Here is an 11,549-nt window from a genome sequence, read left to right on the forward strand (position 1 = left end):
TTTTGAGAAGAACAATAAGCATTTTGTAAAACTCAAATGTCATTTGAGTTGTTAACTAAAGTTTAAAGACATTTTGTTGGTAAAGATCTGAGCACTTAATTAGAGATTCTCGCGTTGATCAGTTAGACCTTGCTTTTCCTTCTGTTATTTGAATAAATGTAGGTAATATCATGAATTTTATAAATGACTTTAGACTATTAAAATCTTTCTTTTACACCTCACCAGATATAATTGGATGATTTGCAAGATAGTTACTAGTAACATTTCAAGATTTTATGACAGCAACTACTGTAACTGTTTCATTACAAACAAAACCCATGTCTTAATATTCACTGTTGGTAAACAACATTGCAGTACTGTATAAGGGTGACATTTGGGCATTATTCATCCAATTGGTGGCATTATTTATTAATGCATATAGTTGTGTGTAATTTGTTTTAAAAATATGTAAAATGCAGTTATGGCTTAGCTGGACTCTAAACCAAATTAGTCACCAACTATCAAAGAGAAGGTTGCATTAACTCCACTGTTTCTCTGACAACTGTTCCTGCACGTTTCATGATTGAGTTATTTTTCTCTCCCCATAATTACCAAGGCCACCTGTTCACAGATTTCTCCCAGTGGCAAATGAGAAATCAATTGAGAGGACTTGATTACACCAGGTTTTTTTTACATTTTTATGAGGTTGGATATTTGTGGCATAGTAGTAGTATTTCTGCCTCTAGAGCAGAGGATCAGAGTTCAAGTCCTAATTTTGCCTGAACGATGTCACAACATGTGTGAACAGGTTGATTGAAAATACTTGTAGCGTATTATCCACTTTTCTAATTTTCACTCGTACTGCAGTGTCACAATCTGAGAATACAGGCAACAATATCAAACATGAAGGTTGTGTGCCCAGTTTGTAATGTATATATTTATGACCAGAAAAGGCATTGATAGAATTTTACAGGTGATCAACATCAGTGATGCTTTAAAAGGCAACCCAAAAAATATTCCACAGTGATTCTTTGCTTTGTTGCCAGAAAGACTGCTATTTGAAAGTGGAGAGTAGAAATCTTAAATAGTATCTCCTTTTAATTACCACTTGGATAGGTTTATAATCAGAATATTGCTTCCTTTGGATTTTAACTTACCATAATTGTCTTTTGCCTTGCAGAATTTTCATTTCCAATTATAACTACCTTGTTTTCAGCTGTATTCCTTTTGCATCTTCCAAGGAATGGAAATTTCATTTCATGTTCCAATGATGTACTTGGATTTGAAGGAGAAAAACAGTAGTTCTTGAGGGTTAAACCTATCCTGCTGTATCTCAGGTATTATGTACATGCCAACATTTACTCCAGGAACCACATTTACTGGCTGTTTCAGATAAAAGCAGCCTTGGTACAAGAACATAGATAACAGGCAAGGAGGCCATGCACCCCCTGAACTTATCTATTCAGTTCTATCCCTTCCAAAGTGAGTCTTCTGGAGGATGAGCTTTAGAGATTCTGTAATATGGTTCACACAGTCAAGGTCATTGTTGTAATAAACTGTCACGCCACTGCATACTTCTGAGGGGCTTGGTTAGCTCCATTGGCTGGATAGCTGGTTTATCAAGCAAGCAAAGCGATGCCAACAGTGTGGATTTAATTCCCATGCTGTTCTGAGTTTACCATGAAGGGCCCACCTGTAGCATGGTGACCGTCAGATTAAACTCACCACCAGTTGTCTCTCTCTAATGAGAGAACAGTCCGAGAGTCCTCTGGGACTATGATAACTTTACCTTTCACCACCAGTGAATAAATTTCAAATTAGCCAAATCACAGGCCTTGTACTGCAAATGAATCTATAGAGGTCTTGTTTTCAAAGTGCGATACATTTCTCAATTTATCTTTAGAATAGCAACACCAGTTCAACAATGTATAGGATTTGGAGCACTTTCGGAAAGTCTGAAGAGGATAGAACATTTTACGTAGCACCACAGTATTGTTCAGACTGTTAACCCTAACTGCCAGTTTCACACAGAGCAGGTGTACAGCTGTCCTTTGGAAACATTTGTTCTGGAGCAAACAGAACAATCTTACTTGTAATTGTGTTTTGCAGCAGTATGTGCACTTTAATAAAAATAGAGCAGACAGGAAGAGGTCAGCAGCTCAGAAATATCTGAGGAGAGAAGCTAGGTTTAATTTTCAGATTATTCATTAGAACCCATTTCCAATGTTTGCAGTCTTTGTTTTTTGCTTTTCTCTCTCTCCACAGATGCTGTGTGGCCAATTGAGTGCCTCAGTATAACAAATAACACGACTAAGTGAGGAGTCTCAAAGCTGATTATCACATTCTGCTTTTGGGTGTTTTGGTGAGGTCTCTGCAATGTGACCTGCAAAGAAAGGTATGGGTGTCAACCTACTTAGATTTCACGTGCAATATTTTATACATGTTTGTTTTTAAACAGAGGGTGGTCGTGAGAAAAAACTGAGGAGGATTCCGGTAGAAGTCAGCTTGGTCACCACAGCTGAGAAGGAGATTACAGAGGACCTGATGCTCAACAGGAGAAAGAGCATCAAACAGAGGGCAGTGGCGAGGAGTGAATGTGGGAGATTCTGGGAGAGTGTTGCCTTCCTACTAACAGCATATATCATCTCTAATGGGAACAGCCAATTTGAAGACGGGATATGAGGTCAAAGTGCTAATTTTGAGGTTAAAGTGCAAGCTTTGTTGAGCATTGGGCTTCACTGAGGAGGGTGAGCAGTGTTGAGATGTGGCAAGGTAAGGTCTTTAAATCCAGTAATTAATAGAGGGATAGTAACAGCAGTTAGTGGAGTGTTGTGCTCCTTGTGTAAGATGTGGAAGATCAGGGAGTAATCACATATCCCTGACAACTATGTCTGCAGGAAGTGTATCCACCTACAACTCCTCTTAGACCACATGGATCAGTTGGACTCACTGAGGAGCATACAGAAGGCAGAGGATGTGATAGGAGTTTCAGGGATGTGGTCACACCAAAGATTAAGCTAGATAGATGGGTGACCAGGAGTGGTAGGCAGGAAATGCAGGAATCCCCTGAGGCTGTTGCCCTCTCAAACAAATATACTGTTTTAAATAGTGACAGGTGGAATGTCCTCTCAGGGGAAAGCAACAGCAGCAGCCGGATCAGTGACACCATGACTGGCACTGTTGTAAAGCAGGGAGAGTCGAAGTGTAGGTGAGTGATAGGGGACTCTGTAATTAGGAGCATAGATAGGCAGTTCTGTGGCTTGAGCGAGACTCCAGGATGGAGTCTGGTTCTCTTGCCCCAGGATCAAGGATCTTGGAGTGTGCACAGGATACAGGAGGGTGAACAGAGGTCATGGTCCATATTGTTACTAACTACATAAGCAGAAAGAGAGATGGGATCCTGCAAAGGGAGTTTAAGGAGTCACGTAGAAATTTGGAAAGCAGGACCCTGAAAGTTGTAATCCTGGGATTACTCCCTGGGTCATGTGCTGTTGTGGCCATAAAGGGGAAGATAATACTGTTGAATGTGTGGTTAAAGGGCTTCAGAAATTTGGATCATTAGGATCTCTTTCAGGGCAGGAGGGCCCTGTAGAGGAAGGACAGGTAGCCTTGCTTGTTCTTCCTCTTAGATTTATGTGAGTTAACTTCCACCTTCTCCTCAATCCCTCCACAAGCAGAGCAGTAGGTCAGCATGTGAAGGGATTGAGGAGAAGGTGGAAGTTAACTCAAATAAATCTAATAGGAAGAACAAGCAAGGCCAGGTTAATGGATATGGTGGGACTGGTGGTCTGAAGTGTTAATTATTTTAATGCAAAGAGTATAACAGGTAACACAGATGAGCTTGGAGCCTGGATTAGTTTATGGAACTACAATGTTGTAGCCATGACAGAAACTTGGTTGAGAGAAGGGCAAGACTGGCAGCTCAATGATCCAGGATTTAGATGTTTCAGGCATGATAAAGAGGGATGTAAAAGGGGTGGGGGAAGTTGCGTTATTGGTTAAGGACAATGTTACAGTTGCAGTCCAGTGAGGCCATATAGGTAGAATGCAAGAATAAGACAGGTACAATCACCATGGTTGGATTAGACTATAGACTTTGTAAGAGCCAGTGGGAGATAGTTCCTCTATCATGGAAAGATGTAAAAACAGCAGAGTTGTTGTATTGAGTGATTTTTAACTTCCCCTATAATGACATGGACTCTTGTCAGTTCCAGGGGCTTGGATGGTTCGGAATTTGTCTGGTGCACCCAGGAGGATTTTTTGAAATAATGTATAGATAGTCCAATAGGGAAGGGGCCGTACAAGATCTTGTACCGGGGAATGAGTCTGGCCAGGTGAACAAAATTTCAATGTGGGAGCATTTTAGGAACAGTGATCATAATTCAATAAGTTTTAAGATAGCTACAGATAAGGATAAGACTGGTGTAAGTTCTAAATTTGGGAAAGGCTAATTACAGCGTGGATAAGAGTTGAGCTGGAAAAAGCACAGCCGGTCAAGCAGGATCAAAGAAGAGGAGCTGATGTTTCAGGCAGGAACCATCCTGATGAAAGTTGACCTGAAACGTCAACTCCCTTTCTTCTCTGATGCTGCTTGACCTGCTATGCTTTTTCCAGCTCAACTTTTTATCAACTTGACTGTCCAACATCTGCAGTTCTCACTTTCTCCAAAGGCTAATTACAACAGTATTAGGCAGGAACTGGAGAAATTAAATTGCGGGCAGCTGTTTGAGAGTGAAATCATGTTGACATTTGGGAATCTTTTAAAGGCCAGTTGATAAGAGTTCAGGACTAGGATAAAGAGGATGACATCATTCAAAAACCCTGGATGTCAAGAAATATTGAAACTTTAGTCAAAAAGTGAAAGGAGGCATATGTAAAATTTAGGAAACTAAATTTGATAAGGCTCCTGAGGAATGTTAAGGAAGCAGGAAAGAACTTGTACAAGGAATTAGGAGGGCTATAAGGGACCATAAAATGTCTTTGGCAAGTACGATATTGGAGAATCCCAGGGCATTTTTTGGGAATGTTAGGAGCAAGAAAGTAGCTAAGGAAAGGCTAAGTCTCCTCAAGGTGAAAGGATGGAATCTATAGAAAGACACAAAAGAAGTGAGTGTGGTTCAGAGTGAGTACTTCAGATTGGAATTCTGCCACCTATCTGCCCACTCCATCAACCTATCAATATTGGTTTGGAGTTCGACACTGTCCTTCTCAAATTTAGAAACCTTTTGAGAGTCCCCTGCATAGTAAGATCTAGATTATTAATATGTATCAGGAAAAAATGTCCAATACTGACCCCTGGGGAGCTCTGCTACAAACCTTCCTCTAGCCAAACAATATCCATTGACCATTATGCTCCGTTTCCTATCACTCAGCCAATTTGTATCCACATTGTTACTGTCCCTTTTTTAACAATGGCTAAAATTTACCCTCACAAGTCTGTCATGTGAAACTGTATCAGTGTTTTCTTGAAAGTCATGTATACCCTAATCAATCCTTTCGGTTATCTCTTCAAAAAAGCTCCAGCAAATTAGCTAAACATGATTTTCTCTTTAGAAATCCATGCTGACTCTTCCTAAGCACCCTATCTTTTTCCGTGTGATTACTAATTCTATTAACCAATTAGGGAGGATTGATGGGAATGACATCCATTCTGTCTACTTGATTGAAAATAACCACAGCTTGTGTCAGAAAGGCTAACCAACACTTGGGTTTTTTAGCTTACAAAACATATGAATGGGAAAGAGGCCAGGGAAGGTTTTTCTGCAGATGTCTCGCCTATTGTGGAGGATTTGAGAGCAGTACAGTGAGGTGAACTCTCTCAAGAAACAGAAAAAGAGGATAAAGTCTTCAACTAAGTAAACATTGTTGGATGTAGCCGCAAGCACTAGGACTGTTCGCTCCAACTTGGAGACAATGCACCTCATATTGGATGAAAAGTGGTAGGCGTAACAGAAACCAAGTCCCTAACTCTGATCTGCTCGAACTGTACTCAACAGCATTCCTCAGGATAACACAACTCGCTGCGAGACCCAACCTTTGCTACCAAGGCACCTCCTCAAATTGCAACATGGCTCACTCTAACACTCAGTAAAATGTCTTCTTATACCTGCAGTTCAGTCACTCCCACAAATTTATCCTCTTCTGGATACAAGCCATAATGAGCATTAAAAAATGTCCATATTATTCAAGAAAAATTAGTTGGCAAGCCACAGAGAGCTGGTCATGGATGGGAAGATGTGGCCAGTGATGGGCACCCTGGTTTGCCAGTGGTAATCAACATGTGCCTTTGATCAGTTTTGTTTCAGGAAGCTGCAGATCTCGAAACCAACCTGCCACGACAGCCTGACTGAGCATCCTGAGGCACTTGTGCTCTGATTTATTGATATTTTCTATGTGTTGACTTGAATACAAGTGGGTCTCACCTTATTCCATGTTGTTCATCCCATACTTCCTCTGTGGCATGTGGATGAGAAAATGGGATTAATATTGTTCCTGCTGAATCTGTTGATGGTGGCATGGCCTCTGCTCTTGCCCTTAACAGAGGTAAAAGGTAGAGCTAATTAATTTGCTTCCATGCCATGGTGAAGACGAGAAAGTGCAGTTGGAAGTGAACGAAGTGCTAGACAAGTCAAATATTTTCCAGTGAGTTGGCAATTGGCTGTCAAGCAGTGAACCCACAATCCCAGTGGCTGTGGCTGAAATTGTTCAGTTTCACTGATCAAACTCTTGTCAACATGTTAGAATCACTGCTGAAGCTATTTGCACTGTGCTTTTACCTCAGTGACCTTGTGAATTGCTGACAAGTTAGGGAAACATGTTCTGTGGCTGGGAAATTCAGGGCTGAAGAACTTCATAATTTGTTTCTTAACAAACTCTCTAACCACTTACCTGACAACTCCAAGGCTGTTCCCCATTCTTTCAAATCCATGCTGGGAAGGATAATAGAGGGGAATTATATCGGAGCTCCAGTCCCAATTTGTAGAATTTTCCCTTCTCACTTGCTCCTGAATCCACCTCCAAATTGTTGTGGGTAAATCATCACAATTACTTTTAATTTGGCTACAACATTAAGAGATCTCACAGACAATCAAGTACGAAAGAAATGATTTAAACTTTATTGCATGTAGTAAACAAACTAATATCCCTCAAGTAAGTTAAGCCTCACAACTCAACTTGGTTATTATCCAACTAATGGTGGAATTTAGCTATGATTCCAATCAAAAGTGTCAGCCTCTGGATATGTCCAGGGTTTTATGCTTGTGTAGTGTTGTTCTTTGAAGTACTGCTAATGAAGGCTTCTGGTATTGGAATGTATTACAGATTTTTGTCCTTCAGGTCTATAATGTGATATTATTGATGATTCTTTTATTCAGATTATTGATTACTCCTCTGAAGCCATCAGGTTTCTTATCAAAAGCAACTTCTCTGTTCCTTGTTGCATTTGGTATTAACTGTCTGTTTGAAAATAGTTTTTCATGCAGTTAACTCCTTAAATTCTTCTGCAGGGCAATCAGTTGCCCTTGTGGCATAAAGCAACCAGTTATCAAGCAGATTTCAAAACAGTTTTGTTCATGTAGCTTCGGATCCTCCTTTTCCTAGACATGATTAATTGCTTTCAATTCTTGTAAAAGTTTGTCCTTCTCATAGAGTTCTACAGCATGGAGACAGGTCCTTTGAACTAAACTGATCCATGCTGACCACACTAACACCATTTCCCTGCACTTGGCCCATATTCTTCTAAACCTTTCCTATCTATGTATTTGTACAGAGTTATTGCTGTTTCTTTCAATGTGTAACAGTTTATCTTTGATTTTTTCAATCTATTATTAAAGCTCTGAAATTTGCAGTATCACATATCCTAGGAAGGCCTGGCTCATCACCTTTCATTTTCATCGCAAACTAGTCTCCTAATGCCCCTATCTCCCTCACAACTATTAGATGCTGCATCAGACATGGTACCTAGTGACTGTGTTTGACCTAGAGATAAACTATTGCCAATATATATTAATTTTGCTTAATTCCACTTCCTGATGTCTCCTGACTCTATCGTGTATCAGGTCATCTGAAGCCCCCATTAAAGCCTTAGTTACCCCCCCAAAGTGGTCTGGGATTTGGGTGAGATTTCTGTCAACTCTTACAGTACAGAAACAATCTCTGCGTAACCATGAAAATGTGAACAAATATAACATTTTTCACCTATAAATTGAGATAGGGTAACAAATAGCAGTGTAAAGTGTAGGGGCAGCTGCATAAGCCCATACTAGATTTCAGTTCCTTAGTGATCGATTACCACATGTAGTCAAGTATGAATCGAGAAATTAAAATGATTAATTATTAAATACCAAAATGTGACATTTTGAATTTCCTATTCAATGGGCTGGATTTTACAGTGTAGGGCCCTAATGCCCAACGTCAGGGAGCTGACTCTGCTTTGCCAGTTTGCAGTGTTGGTCTTTGGCCATCAGTTAGCTTTAGGCCAATTGTCCAGCCTATTTTGGGAGGGAACCTGCCTCGGACACTGCCTGCCATTTTCAGAAGCACAGGGCGGGCGGCACTGAGATTGTAAATGGTCCCCAGTTGAAATCATTGATGAAGCTGGATGGGAAGACAGATTTATGGTGGAGGGGAGTGGGGGTGATTTATTGCTGGGAACCAGGCTGATTCTTCTAATTTTGTACTGTGAAAACTACTACTGCAAGAGATGTTCGCGACTGCCACTGTGAAGTAAGATGTCTGCCATTTTTCACCAATGTTTAGTTTGTTTACCTATAGAACAAAATATTTTGGAAATATATAGAATCATAGAATTTTACAGTACAGAAGGAGGCCATTTGGCCTATCATGTCAGTACTGGCTCATAAGAGAGTTATCCAGCTAAGTCCACTGTCTAGCCCTATCTCTGTAGTCCACCACCTTCAAATATATATCCAGCTGCTTCTTGAAACCTCCTATAGAATCTGTCTGCCATTTTCCCGGGTTAGAGGCAAAAAAACTGCAGATGCTGGAATCCAAAGTAGACAGCAGGAAACTGGAAGCAAGCCAGGCAGCATCGGGAGATAGAGAAGTTGGTGTTTTGGGTTTAAGCCTCGAAGAAGGGTTACTCCCAAAATGTTTACTTCTCCTTTCTCCGAGGTAATGCATTCCAAAACCTAATAATTGCGAGTAAAGGAACTTACCCTCATCTCATATGTAGCTCACTTGTTGACAGTCTTGAAATTTTGATGCCTAGCTGCTGACATATCAACTAGTCGAAACAATTTTTTAAAATCTTATCAAAATTGTTCATAATTTTGAACACCTCAGTAAATCCACTTCTTAATTTTCTCTGCTCCAAGGAAAATTCTCTAATCTTTACTTGTGTCTAAAATCCCTCATTCCTGGTATCATTCTGGTAAATGTCTTTTGCACTCTCTCTAGGGCTTTAATATCCTTCCTTAAGTAATGTGCCCAGAACTGAACACAGTACTCCAAATGAGATCTGATCAATGATTTGCAGAGGTGTAGCATCACTTTGTTGCTTTTATACTCTATGCCCCTAATTATAAACCCAAGATCCTATAAGTCTTCTAAAAAAACTGATTCAACTTGCCTGGCCACCTTCAGAGAATTATTCATTTGAACCCTGAAGTCCCTCTGCTCCTATACTCCCCTCAACATTTTACCATTGAGACTGCATTGTCTCTCCATGTTTCTTCCACCAATATGTATTACCTCACATTACTGTGTTGAAATTCACCTGCCAGCTGTCTGTTTGTTTGGCCAGTTGTCAATATGAAGTCGCTCAATGTCATTCTCACAATTCACTATTCTCCCTTATTTACTATCATCTGAAAATTTAAAGATTTTGCCCTTAACGTCCATCTTATAATAATTTGAATATATCAGAAAAAGCAAGAGTCTTATCATTGATCCCCAGGGAACACTACTTTCAACCCATCTCCAATCTGAGAAATACCCATCTATACCTAAGCTTTGTTGCCTATCTTACATTAAGGTGCACTTTAACTTGAAACATAGACATTTCTCAGGTACTCAATAATAATGTATGTTGCGATACCATATTGGTTATGCTACTCGAGAAGTAATCCTGAGGCATGAACGAAAAATCTGGAATAACACTATGGGAGCTGCGGAATTCAAATTGGAGCTAATAAAAACAAAACTGCAATAAAAATCTAAAGATGGTCATTGTGATCATGAAGTATCTCATTGTTGCAAAAAAAACATTTCGTTCCCATATGTCCTTTTAGAAAGGAAATCAGCTTCTTTACCCATTCTGCAATATGAAAGACTCTGGACTGGTTAATAAGTTTGTGGATCTCACCAAAATTGGTGGTATGGGGTACAGTGAAGAAGGTTACCTAAGATTACAAAGGGATCTTGATCAGTTGTTCAATGTGCTGAGGAGGAGTGGCAGACGGAGTTTAATTTGGATAAATGTGAGATATTGCATTTTGGTAAAATAAACAAGGACAGAACTTACACAGTTAATTGTAGGGCCCTGGGTAGTGATATTGAACAGAGAGATCATAGGGTTCAGATACGGAGTTTCTTGAAAGCTGTGTCACAGGTAAACAGGGTAATTAAGAAAGCACTTAGCACACTTGTCTTCATCGTCGTACCTTTGAGTATAGGAGCTGGGATGTCATGTTGAAGTTGTGCAGGACATTGGTGAGGTCACATTTGGAATACTGTGTACAGTTCTAGTCGCCCTGTTATAGGAAGGATATTATTAAATTGGAGAGGGTGCAGAAAAGTTAAAAGCATGGTGACAGGACTGGAAGGTTTGATTTATAAGGAGAAGGTGGCTATACTCGGACTTTTTTCACTGGAGTGTAGGAGGTTGAGGTGTGACCTTATGGGGTTTATGAAATAATGAGGGGCATAGATAAGATGAATAGCAACGGTCTTTTCACGAGGATTGGGGAGTTCCAAACTAGGGGCTGTATTTTTAAGGTGAGATGAGAAAGATTTAAAAGGAACCTGAGAGGCAACTTTTTCACACAGAGGGTGGTTCGCATGAACTGCCAAAGGAAGTGGTGGATGCAGTTGTAGTTATATTTAAAAGACATTTGGACAGGTACATGAATAGGAAAGGTTTAGAGGGATATGGGCCAATTGCAGGCAAGTGGGACTAATTTGGTCTGGAAAACTTGGTCGACATGGACAATTTGCATCGAAGGATCTGTTTCCGTGCTGTATGACTCTATAACTGAGCAACCCTCTGAAATGATAAGCCACTCCAGCATATTCTAGAAGGCAGCTCATTAGCAACTCCTCAACAACATTTAGAAGCAGAGAAGCACAGCAGGTCAGGCAGCATCCGAGGAGCAGGAAAATCAACGTTCAGGCAAGAGCCCTTCCCGAAACGTCAAATTTCCTGCTCCTTGGATGCTGCCTGACCTGCTGTGCTTTTTCTCTCTAATCTTGACTCTGATCTCCAGCATCTGCAGTCCTCACTTCGTCTAACATTTAGGAGCAGATAATAACAACTCAATGTGAGCAACATCCTGACAATAATGAGCATAAAATTGTAGAAATGTCATTATGCGGGAGACCACTCATCCTGA

Source organism: Chiloscyllium plagiosum, unplaced genomic scaffold (genome assembly GCF_037043375.1).
Source record: "Chiloscyllium plagiosum isolate Xiang-an unplaced genomic scaffold, Cpla_swu_hap1 HiC_scaffold_3, whole genome shotgun sequence".
NCBI classification, from domain to species: Eukaryota; Metazoa; Chordata; class Chondrichthyes; order Orectolobiformes; family Hemiscylliidae; genus Chiloscyllium; species Chiloscyllium plagiosum.